The sequence below is a fragment of the Passer domesticus genome, chromosome 2 (genome assembly GCF_036417665.1).
Source record: "Passer domesticus isolate bPasDom1 chromosome 2, bPasDom1.hap1, whole genome shotgun sequence".
In the NCBI taxonomy this organism is placed as follows: Eukaryota; Metazoa; Chordata; class Aves; order Passeriformes; family Passeridae; genus Passer; species Passer domesticus.
The window spans coordinates 56,234,929-56,246,372 of record NC_087475.1 but is presented as its reverse complement, the minus strand read 5'-3'; the positions used below and the strand labels follow the sequence as shown (position 1 = coordinate 56,246,372).

General features: G+C 37.2%; 1 long non-coding RNA gene across 1 annotated transcript; it reads right to left on the bottom strand.

The window, feature by feature from the left end:
- Positions 1-689: 689 nt before the first annotated feature.
- Positions 690-10,156, bottom strand: LOC135293944 (uncharacterized). The gene is made up of 4 exons (XR_010356064.1): positions 9,883-10,156; positions 9,445-9,510; positions 6,022-6,122; positions 690-3,967 (listed from the first exon to the last, which is right to left on the bottom strand). It is a non-coding gene; the product is annotated as an uncharacterized LOC135293944 (long non-coding RNA).
- Positions 10,157-11,444: the final 1,288 nt, after the last annotated feature.

Sequence of the window (11,444 nt, the reverse complement as noted above, 5' to 3'; positions counted from 1 at the left end):
CAATCACCCTTGTCTGCTGATGCTTTGTCGAGGAAAACTTCAGTGAACTTCTCTGAAAAGTCATTCCAACCTTGACTATTTACAAAAATGTCTAGTTATCTCTACACTCTACAGTTTTTAGAAAGAAAATGAGGCCAAACTGGCAGGGAGTAATAATTTCTAACAATATTTTTTTTAACATGCTGTAATTACAAAAAATTTAGTGAACTACAAGAAGAAAGCAATCCCAAAACCAAGGGTCCTATTTGTTACCCCAGTTCTTGAGCTTATGCAGTTATACACCTAATCTATAACACATCACAGTGGAATGTTGCTGTGAAGAATCTCAGTTTTGGTTTTGCTTCAGCGAGGTCAGAACTGAAACTTTTGTTTCTTTTTGCAGCTTATGCATGGACACCTGTGGTGTTTTCTCCAACTTGCGCCACTGAGAACATGTTGAGACATACACTGCAAACGTTATTAACCTTTCCTTACAGTAAGGTGCTTATTTTATGAGCCTTTTTTGAGAAGTTAGTCACACTAAAAAAAAAAAAATCAGCCTTTAAGGATAATAACAGTAGCTTTATTATTAGACAAAATACACTTTTTATTAACAGAAAAAAACCCAAAATCCAACAGGCCTAATTATTGTGTTGGCCCAATCATTGAAGACAACATATGCATCTCATTTAACACAAGTTTTTTTTCTTTAAATATTTGAGAACTCTGAAAATCTGAAATTTCTGATCAGATAGCCTCTCTGATCACTAAACATTCTTTATAAGTAAAGAGACCCATCCATCAGAGGATCCCACATCTTTACTAGTTACACATTTCTCACTGACTGAAGCTCAGTTGCGAAATAGCAGAAGGAAGATTGTTCATCTCCTGCAAATAATTCAAGGCACACAATTTTAACTTGCTGCCTTTTTTTTTTTTTTTTTTTTTTTTAATTACTAGTTTCTTATTGTACTGGGCTGAATTGGTTAACATGGAGTGTGAAGGTAAGATATGATAGAGAGCTTTTCTTTGCTTGTCTATTTCACCATTCTAGCCAGAACTCACTTGTGCTTTGCTTTGGTGACTTAGGTCTCAAGTACCAATAGGAAGGCAGAGACAGACCACAGAAATTGACAGAGACAGACCACACTGCAGTCTGCTAACTGACAGAGGAAGAGCCAGACAGTCAAGACTAAGAAAAAAAGGAAAAAATCTCTAGTGTGAGGAGCTGGGGCACTGGGGTCAGCTACAACCATAAATTTAGCTTCTGCAGAGGCTTGCTAAAAACTACAAAGACAAAAAACATTGAGGGGATGAACTCATATTATTTCAAGCTTTTGCAGATGGTTGATTCTCTAGGTATACCACATTTATGACCACCAGCTGAAGTATTGTCACTCACCTTGAAAGAGCCAGCCTTATTCCACTAAAGGCCTTGATGATGCCCTTTTATGCTCTTTTCCAGCTTCTCTTACTTTTTTTTTTTTTCTTTTCTCACATACACAGGTAGGTATTGAATGAATTATTTGAGAGTATTGTTGAGAAAGAATTTCAGATGATTGGGAAGTAAGAAAAAGAAGTTGCTCCCCGGATGTATCCTATCTAACTTCTTCTACTTTAATTTGATATTAGGTTCAATGTCACATCAAATAACAATTCAAAACTGCTACTAACAATGTTCACTTCTATTATTTTTCTTTGGACAGCTGTTGGAGTGCTGCAACAGAGGTGCTGAGAGTGCATCATATAGTCTATGTTTTCTATTCCTTTTGAAAACTGAAAAGTATAATGAAATTCTATTCTTTTTTATTTGTCCTTTGCTGTGGTTAAACAGATAAAGAAAATGAGTGTAGAGCTCCCCTTCTGCCCAATATATTATGTAATTTCTGCTACAATTTTGGTTGTTAATATTTTCACAGACATGAGAGATTACTGTAATTACAACATACCATGGTTTGTTTACTTATTTTTTTCTTACTAGTCTCACATTTTTATTACTGCCTTGGAATGATAGAACATGGGTAATATCCATTTTAGTTCCTTCATATAATTTATTAATTTTTTTTTTACTGATGGTTTAATATTTTCCTTTTTTCTTTTATTTTTTCCAATAGCTTCTAAACTTTTGAAAATAGTTACAGTGATAGAACCAGCTTTCTTTACATCAGATGGCTACATTTAGAAAAGTTATTAGCCCACATGTCTATGTTACAGAATGGTGGGAGGAAAAAGAGGCAGGTGGAAGGCAGGCAGACATACATATGGAAAAGGAGTAAAATAAAAAAATTAAAACAAAAAACCAAATAAAACTATTCTACTGTAAAACAGATACTCTAGCCAATCACGAGGTTTTGGGAAATATTTTTAAATAATGGGAAGCGAAAAGGAGAAGATCACCATTGAACAGGGAAATGAACGAACAAAAAGAAAACATCTCTCCTTTTCCTTCCAAGAAAAAGGCTTATTCCAGCATTACCTATTGTGTTTTTCTTTTAACAACCCTTGATCTGGCAACTGGTCACAGGCATTCTTATTACAAGGTATGCACATGAGAATTATGCAAAGCTTATAAAACAGAACAGAACTGGTTGAAGTGAAGAGTTTGAAAGTGGCAATGCCTTAAAAATATATTTTTAATTACTTTTTAAATATAATTGCGCTATAGGACAACATGGAAAAGTGATTCTTTAATGCGTCATTAATATCTTTTCCTGACAAAGATTATCCATCCAGTTGTTGAAGATGTCTGAATGCTACTAATTATACATTACTACAACTTCTCCCACTACTTTTCTAATACCTGCAAGACATTTACATTCATGAGATAGATACCATTTCTGGTCAGACCTCGAAAGAAACTTGTTTCAGACATGTAAAGGTAATAATCAAGCATGCAGACAGCAACAAAGACTCATCAGTCACCTCCCATTAGCAAATACCCATAGAACTCTTCTGATTTATTTTGCCAGGCTCATTTCCCAACACATCTAAGCAACCTCACTCCAATTTAATTTCAACCTAGTAGCAGATGCTAGTCTGAAAGATGATATGGGAAAGCTATTTGTAACTCTGCCAACATGAACAATGAACGTAAGATTCTTTTTCCTTTTTCTACATACAGACATGCCTAGTCTTTCTGACCTTCCTAAAAGGACCATCAACCCCACTTTACCATTGTGGCCCCTAAATAATAAAACAGCTTTTCACATTCTCAAAATGCAATGAAATTTCTTCCACTAATTATAGTACATGCTTCATAATCAGAGATTGTTAACTGATAGGACAGCTACTGGTATCTAGTGGAAAACAGAGGCTCAGCAGACGCTCCTGGTGCCTCTCTCCTTATGAATATTTGAAACATTAACTTGCTTTCTCGGGGAAGTTTCAACAATGTCAACAAATTAAGTTCCCTGTGCCATATCCCAGCAGACAGGACAGAAAATAAACCAAGAAAGGTCAGTCAAGGGGAAAAAAACAAAGAAAATAAGTTTTTTTCGTATATTAAAATGCAGAGGCAAAAAAAAATAAATTAAAAAATCAGGTGTTAGATTAGAGTGTTCTATCTCCTACTAGCCTGATCATTTTTCCAGTGAGCCAGACAGAGTCGCCTGGTAAAGCACCTTGTGCTTGTTGCCAGGCTCTCCCCAGCCCCCCCAAATGCAGCAGTTCTTTGAGCTGCTCCCAGCTGCTGCAGTGACAATGTTCACTGTGATAATCATTGTTTCAAAGCAGCTGTGGGATTTCTGCTGGGGGACATTTAGTCTGTCCAAACATGTTCTAGATGGAAGGATTTCAAATGTCATGTCTATTCACCCAGGAGTTCATGTAGTAACTTCTGCTGCAGGCTTGTTTCCTGAGGGCTGTCATGTCATGAAACTGCCAGCACAACTGGAAGATGAAATCTTAACATGAGCCCAGCTGAACACTTCATAATCTTGAGGACTTGGTCCTGAGAGCTGGTAGCCCCAGACAGTTGCACACCATAGAACTAAAACCAAAACAAATATAGGACATTCAATAATCCTAGAGAAAATGGAAGTGGCGGAAGGAAGTGGCGGAAGGAAGGAAGGAAGTGGCGGAAGGAAGGAAGTGGCAGAAGGAAGTGGCGGAAGGAACTGGCAGAAGGAAGTGGCGGAAGGAAGGAAGTGGCGGAAGTGGCGGAAGTGGCGGAAGTGGCGGAAGTGGCGGAAGTGGCGGAAGTGGCGGAAGGAAGGAAGGAAGGAAGGAAGGAAGGAAGGAAGGAAGGAAGGAAGGAAGGAAGGAAGGAAGGAAGGAAGGAAGGAAGGAAGGAAGGAAGTGGCGGAAGGGAGTGGCGGAAGGAAGTGGCGGAAGGAAGGAAGGAAGTGGCGGAAGGAAGTGGCGGAAGGAAGTGGCGGAAGTGGCGGAAGTGGCGGAAGTGGCGGAAGTGGCGGAAGTGGCGGAAGGAAGGAAGGAAGGAAGGAAGGAAGGAAGGAAGGAAGGAAGGAAGGAAGTGGCTGAAGTAGCGGAAGGAAGTGGTGGAAGGAAGTGGCGGAAGGAAGTGGCGGAAGGAAGGAAGGAAGGAAGTGGCGGAAGGAAGGAAGGAAGTGGCGGAAGGAAGGAAGGAAGTGGCGGAAGGAAGGAAGGAAGGAAGGAAGTGGCGGAAGGAAGGAAGTGGCGGAAGGAAGGAAGTGGCGGAAGGAAGGAAGTGGCGGAAGGAAGGAAGGAAGTGGCGGAAGGAAGTGGCGGAAGGAAGTGGCGGAAGGAAGTGGCGGAAGGAAGTGGCGGAAGGAAGTGGCGGAAGGAAGGAAGGAAGGAAGGAAGGAAGGAAGGAAGGAAGGAAGGAAGGAAGGAAGGAAGGAAGGAAGGAAGGAAGGAAGGAAGGAAGGAAGGAAGGAAGGAAGGAAGGAAGGAAGGGAGTGGCGGAAGGAAGTGGCGGAAGTGGCGGAAGTGGCGGAAGTGGCGGAAGTGGCGGAAGTGGCGGAAGTGGCGGAAGGAAGGAAGGAAGGAAGGAAGGAAGGAAGGAAGGAAGGAAGGAAGGAAGGAAGGAAGGAAGGAAGGAAGGAAGTAGCGGAAGGAAGTGGTGGAAGGAAGTGGCGGAAGGAAGGAAGTGGCGGAAGGAAGGAAGTGGCGGAAGGAAGTGGCGGAAGGAAGTGGCGGAAGGAAGTGGCGGAAGTGGCGGAAGTGGCGGAAGTGGCGGAAGTGGCGGAAGTGGCGGAAGTGGCGGAAGGAAGGAAGGAAGGAAGGAAGGAAGGAAGGAAGGAAGGAAGGACGTTATTTCTGTAGCGCTTGGAACATGGTTTTTAAGAACATATTTGAATTGGTTCATTGTCTCATGTGGGAGTTATAAGAAATCATGGAAAAGCAATGAAGAATTTCATGATTCATAGAAGAATAATTTTAATGGAGAACTTCATGCAACAGCAGTATTGCTTCCTGTAACAGTGACATATATTGTTCTGGTTTTCTTCTGGAAGTATGAAGATAAATGAAAAAGAAAGTACTTGATGACATTTTGTTACACTGATGATTTTATCTATGAAGAATTTGCAGCAGCTTTGCCAGAGATCTGGGAGCTGAGACTGCCCTTCTTTTTCAGGGAGTGGTTATTTCCCATTAAAATACCTCATATGCCTTATGAACCTTAGCACTTGCTTCAACTTCAGTCTTTTTTGCAGGTGGCTGATTATTTCACTGATACGTCAGAATCTCTTGGTTAAATCCTCTTTTAGTGTCTCTCCAGAACCAAACTGCTGGATGGGATTGAGCTCTCTGCAGTGTACGGGTGGCAGTCATTTCCCAATTCCCTTAGCTTTGACAAAAACAAATTCTACTATTGCATTTGAAATTATCTGTCTTGGTACAAGACAAAGATGCTATATTTTACCCTCCTAACAGTCCATTCTTTGAGCAGAGAGTGTACAACCCTGTACAATTTTGAGGATGCTGTCAGTACCACAGGACAGGATCACTTGGATATCTTCATGTATCACAATCTTTGGATTGCAGCAAAGGTAGGACTGCAATTCAGTGAGCTTTAGGAGAAGCAGTGAAGGCAGAAAGATGGCTGCTAGCTTCACTCACCTTTGAAAGAACTCACAGTCCTTTTCCTTTTTAACCTGTCAAATGGGAAGGGAAAAGTCCAGTCCTTAGAGGTGACACCCGGGAGTATGTGGTAAATCATGCTGGAAAGGTAGAGGAAACAAAAGAATTCATTTTGTCATCTGACAAAGTCATGTGCTAACCCAGAAATGTGCCAAAACTGGCTTTGATCTTCTATTGTATTGATATATGATTTGCAAAGTTGTTTGTCATTGTTGTCTAACTTAATTAACCTTGCATATAGTGTTTTCTGCTGCCTCTCCTTGTGTTTTGTGGGCTTTTTATTTTTTTTTTCAATTCTCTTTGATCTATGTAAGCAAGTGGAATCCCTGAAGCAGTTGAAGAATACTAATGTATATACATACCTCTTCCTGCAATATTATGAGATCTGTTCCCAGTGGCCTTTTAATTCTTCCTGCTTTTTCCTCAACATAGGAATTCCTCTCTTACAGCCACTGCAACATGTTTCAGTAAGTAAATCTTGTGGCTGTGCTGTCTGGCAGGTGAATAGTGGTTGTATTCGCAGAACATCACTTCTATCCTGACTAGATAGAATATGGTGTAGGCATGACTGCTGTGAAATTCCCTGAAAATTAGGAAATTTTGCCTCTGTTTCTACAGAAGACTCATCTAACAAAGACATGAACAGCTTGTGGATACTTGAGAGTCTCAAAAACTATGTTAACTTTTAGAATTGGAATGCTGCAGTAAGCAAGGTTGCCTAATATCAAAAATGGGGTAAGAGCATGGCAATGTAAAAGTGAATGCTTAGATGAAAAGTTTCAGTACACCTAACTAGGACTTTAACATTTATATGTGCATAGCCAAGATGAAAATCCAAGGTATCTTGGAAATATGAATTCCTCACCCCAGGTTCTGGGCACCAGAATGCCATCTAAAATATTTCAAATTCCACTCTTACTATTTAAAAGTTGACAATAACTTTATTTGGACTATCTGACTCACTTCTCACCTAAGATGTTCCACTTGTAAATCCTAAGTATGCATATCACCATATTTTTTTGTTGTTGTTAATTGTGTGGTAATTTATACTTATCAAAACACACTATTTGCAAGTGGTAGTTAAAATTCACACAATGGCACTTCTATTTACGGAAGGAAAATGTGGTTACATCTCAACATATTCTGTTAATGGAATCAGAAAGCAAGTTCTATTTGCTCATAGGCTTTATGTTTACACCAAATACTTAAATGATTAAATCATCTTTTTTAAGTGTAAATCCATTCTCTTTGCCCCCTTATAAAGACAGTGATATTAATACAATGAAAGGTGAGAGGATAGCTTGTGTTTGTTGACTACTAATTCAGCAATATAGCTTCTGGAAAATTTTGTCATTTATTGCTGCTCAGGAATTTATAACCTGGAGAAGCTGGTGATAATGGGCTTTAAGCCTTACAAACTCCCAAAACCACTGGATTAAAGAATCTGCTGTATTCTGCGTTGTCCCTGAAGCACACTTTAATGGTTCTGCTGAAAGGGTATCAATCATACAGGAACCGTTCCACAAAGTTACACTGAGGCACTCCAATATTGTTAAATGTTTTCATTTTCTGTAATGCAATACATTTGTAAAACTCTATCTAGGAAGCCTAGCAATTAGAATCTTGGCAGCAAAAATCATGCAATCAGTTTTGCTTTGATTTTAATTTCTGTAACTTTGAACTCCTAAGTTTTATGGAGCTCACCTTCATTTTCAGACATTTTTGTTTCATCATTTTTTTTTCCTATGCTTTTCTATTCACAGGTGGGAATTGAAAAGCAGGTATGATTTTCTTTTCATTTATAGGTGTGATATTTTGTTGAATCTTTTTTTCCAGACGTGATCATTCATGCTGGTTATTCCTGAATGCTGGAAAGTTTTCTGCTTTTGGTTACCCAGCAGAAAATTTGTATTTTTTCAGAGAAAATACTATATAGTAAGGTATTTTCTTTATGGAACTTCCCTGACTGGGAAAGTTAATATTTTTTATATATCATTACCAGTAATAAAGCATTGAAAAGGATGAAGTCTAGAAAAAATTTATCAGTCAGTTGACTCTAATTTCAATTAAAAAAGCAATGATGTTTATGTCTTCAGCCCTTCCAAAAGCTTTTTCTGCAGTTATATTCATAGGCTACACAATTCAAAATTGCCTAATTAATGACTTTCAACTAATATCACAATCATGACAGTGAGACTATAGTCAACTATAATATGTGAGGGAAAGAAGTCAACTGTAAACATTTGAAGTGATGTATTTTAGAAAAAAAAAATTGGAAGATACCTCGTTTTACTTCTCAAAAGCTTTGCACAATGTATTTAAATATTATGAGCAGATATAAATTTTCACTTAGAAAAACTTGGAATTGAGATACCAATTTGCAACCACTAACAAGGTCTTTTCAGGCAGGTTAGCCTTCTAGTTTGTTTCACAGTCTTAAGGAGGTTTATCCTTTAGATTCTAAATTCTGCAGATTTCTAGAACATGCAAGTGTCTGCTACAGGTTCTCTCTTCTCTGACTCACATTTCAAAGAATAAATGCAAAAATAATAGGAATTAGAGCCAGTGTAATTCTATAAATTGACATTGTGCTGTCAGATAAACTCTAATCCATAAGGCTATTACACCAAACCTTCTGTTGTTTCTGAGGCCATGAAGTAAATGAAAAAGAGACGAATTCTCTTATGATGTATAAAAACAGGATAAATTATAAATGTTGGCAACAATGACTGAGGGTAAGGTTTCTGGAAAACATTTGAATTTATACAAGATGCAGTGACAAGATTATATCATTAAGATAAAGCCACTGTACTATGCAACAACATACTAATGTTTTAGTATGGCTTTAGCTGTCCCAAGATGTTTGGTCCTTTTCCATTCAGATACACCACCTTGAAGACAGAAAGTTTCACCAAAGAATTTTGCAGCAGGATTTTAAAACAACTCAGTAGCACAGGGTCAACATTCACACTGGAACTCCTGCCTCTACAAGCTTTTTGGAGGTTAAGTGTGTTTTTTCTTGGTTTCTTTTGGTTTTGTTGGGTTTTTTCCTCTAATGAAGATTTGCATATCTTATTTCTCTGTTACAGTAAACTCAGGTTTTAGAGTATAAATCTGAGATAGCTGTAATGTTGTTTAAAATTGACATAATTTCAATAACTGTATTTTATTATTATTATTATATACTATTAATTCAATACAGGTTTTCTGATTATTTGAAATCTGCATCTTTCTTCACTTAACAGAATAAAATATTGATTTATCATTATATCAAGATTCTTAAATAATTTTGTAGGAATTTATTTGTGCATATTTTAAATTATTGTTTTATTGTTCAATATTTTGAAAATGCACCATGGTTAATTTATATTTCTAAGATATAAAGTGCCTTCATCATCTTACCTCTCTCAGCTCCAACATTTCTGTTTCTCTCTCTCTTTGATTTGTTTGCTTCCTGAGGCTTCAACACTATAATGTAAGGAAATGGAAAAACAAGGCAGATGTTTGTCAGTTCTTTCTATTTTGAGATCAAGGAAAAATCCTATAATCCAGGGCTCTTGGGAGACATTTTGGAATAAAACGAAAATTTATTATTATTTTTTAATAAATGTATTTTATGGACATTTCCTTCATATTTTTAAAAATTACTTATTTGTTGACATTATAAAACGCTATTTATAATTGCTTACTTGTGCAATTCCCAGTATTTAAAATATAACTTTTAGAACAAGGAACATGAACTTAATTGATTTCAATTGAAGCTGAGAATTGCGCATGCCAAGTGGAGGGTAAATGTCATGATCATTTTTAGATAAGATGTTCACCTTCATCCCTGCCTACCTGTGTACTTAACACGATGTCCTTCCTCATCAAAGCTACAATAGCGTGGGACTTACAGGGTACAGGCACAAGTCTCAGCCATTTTTAGGTTCCCTGTTAGAACAAGGCTTAAGTTCAGCAGACACTCTGTTCCCTGATTTGTGTGGAGAAGGAAACAAAAAAATGTGTTGGAGATTGCCACATGCATGCTGTGCTCCAACATATATTTCTTGTGGACAGAGAGGGGACCAGGATCTCAGAGTACCCTGCAATCACTGCCATCCACTAAAAGCAATGGAAGAATCCTAACCCAGATGTAGTAGAATTATTCTAAAAGCAAATTTGTATAAATTATACACAGGTAAGTAGCAACAGTCCACCTTCAGATAGAAAAGCAACATTAACACTTAAAAATAAGTTTCTGCATTTAGTTAACACAGTAAAACAAGCAGAAAAAATATACAAACAAAAGAAGTTAGGATTATGCATTTTTTACTCATGTTATGGACAGTAATTTTACTTATATTCACTTCTCTTATCTGACACATGGGAGCCAGAGGTAAACTTTTATATATATTACTGAGAAGCAGGTACATCAGGAAATCCCTGGTTTGTGTTTATTCAATTAATAACTATATTCATATTTTCACCATAATTAGCAATCTAATTGCCTGTATTAAGGGTGTAAATCTGCAAACACTTGTGCATATGAACTCTACTTCAGTTAATACCCCAAGAAAAATTGCTTCCTTATTTACATACATTGTGACATTTCTATCTGATCTTCAGCTGCTTTTGCTTTGTTGTATATAAACGTTTCCATTTCAATTGACTTTTTTAAATTTGAAAAGTTTTCCGTGCTACAAATTAGGAAGTATATTAAAGAAAGTAATACATTTCTTAATCTCCAAAACATTCCTTCAAACAAACAAGCAAACAAAAAAGCCCAAACAACCCCTCCTCACATTAGCAACAACAGGAAAAGACATTATACAACATGGCCATGGTATTAAACATAGCTTGCTACTCAATTACCAGCAATTACTGTAACAGATTGCATTAACCTGGCAGGATACTAAGCTGATTAACTTCTCTCCATGTTGAAAAAGAACCATGCCTTCTGCGATCCTTATGTCTTTTTTTTTTATTTTTTAATTAACCACCTATACTACCTCTTACCTTAGCCATTAACAGTCTTTAGTGAAAGTACTTGCTAAGGACTTCTTGAAAGTCTAAATACAATATTTCTCCTGTTTTTTTTATCTAATACAGGATTACATTGGTCTATTCAGACATTCTAAGAGGACCAGAAATGTGATTTGTGATTTGTTTTGTCCCTATTCTCATTCTGTTTTATACCTATGTATTTTTTTATTGCTTCAGTCAGTTTTATAAATATTGAATCAGAACTCATTGGTTTGTAATTCCCTGATTCATCCCAAATACCTTGGTAATAAAATAGCTACATTTTTTGAATCTACAGTTTCTTTCTCTACTGTCATAACTGTGTGACTGATTGCACATCTTTTTTAGTAAATAAGGCATTTCATTTTAAGTTCCCCCAAAGAACTCTCAGGTGAGAA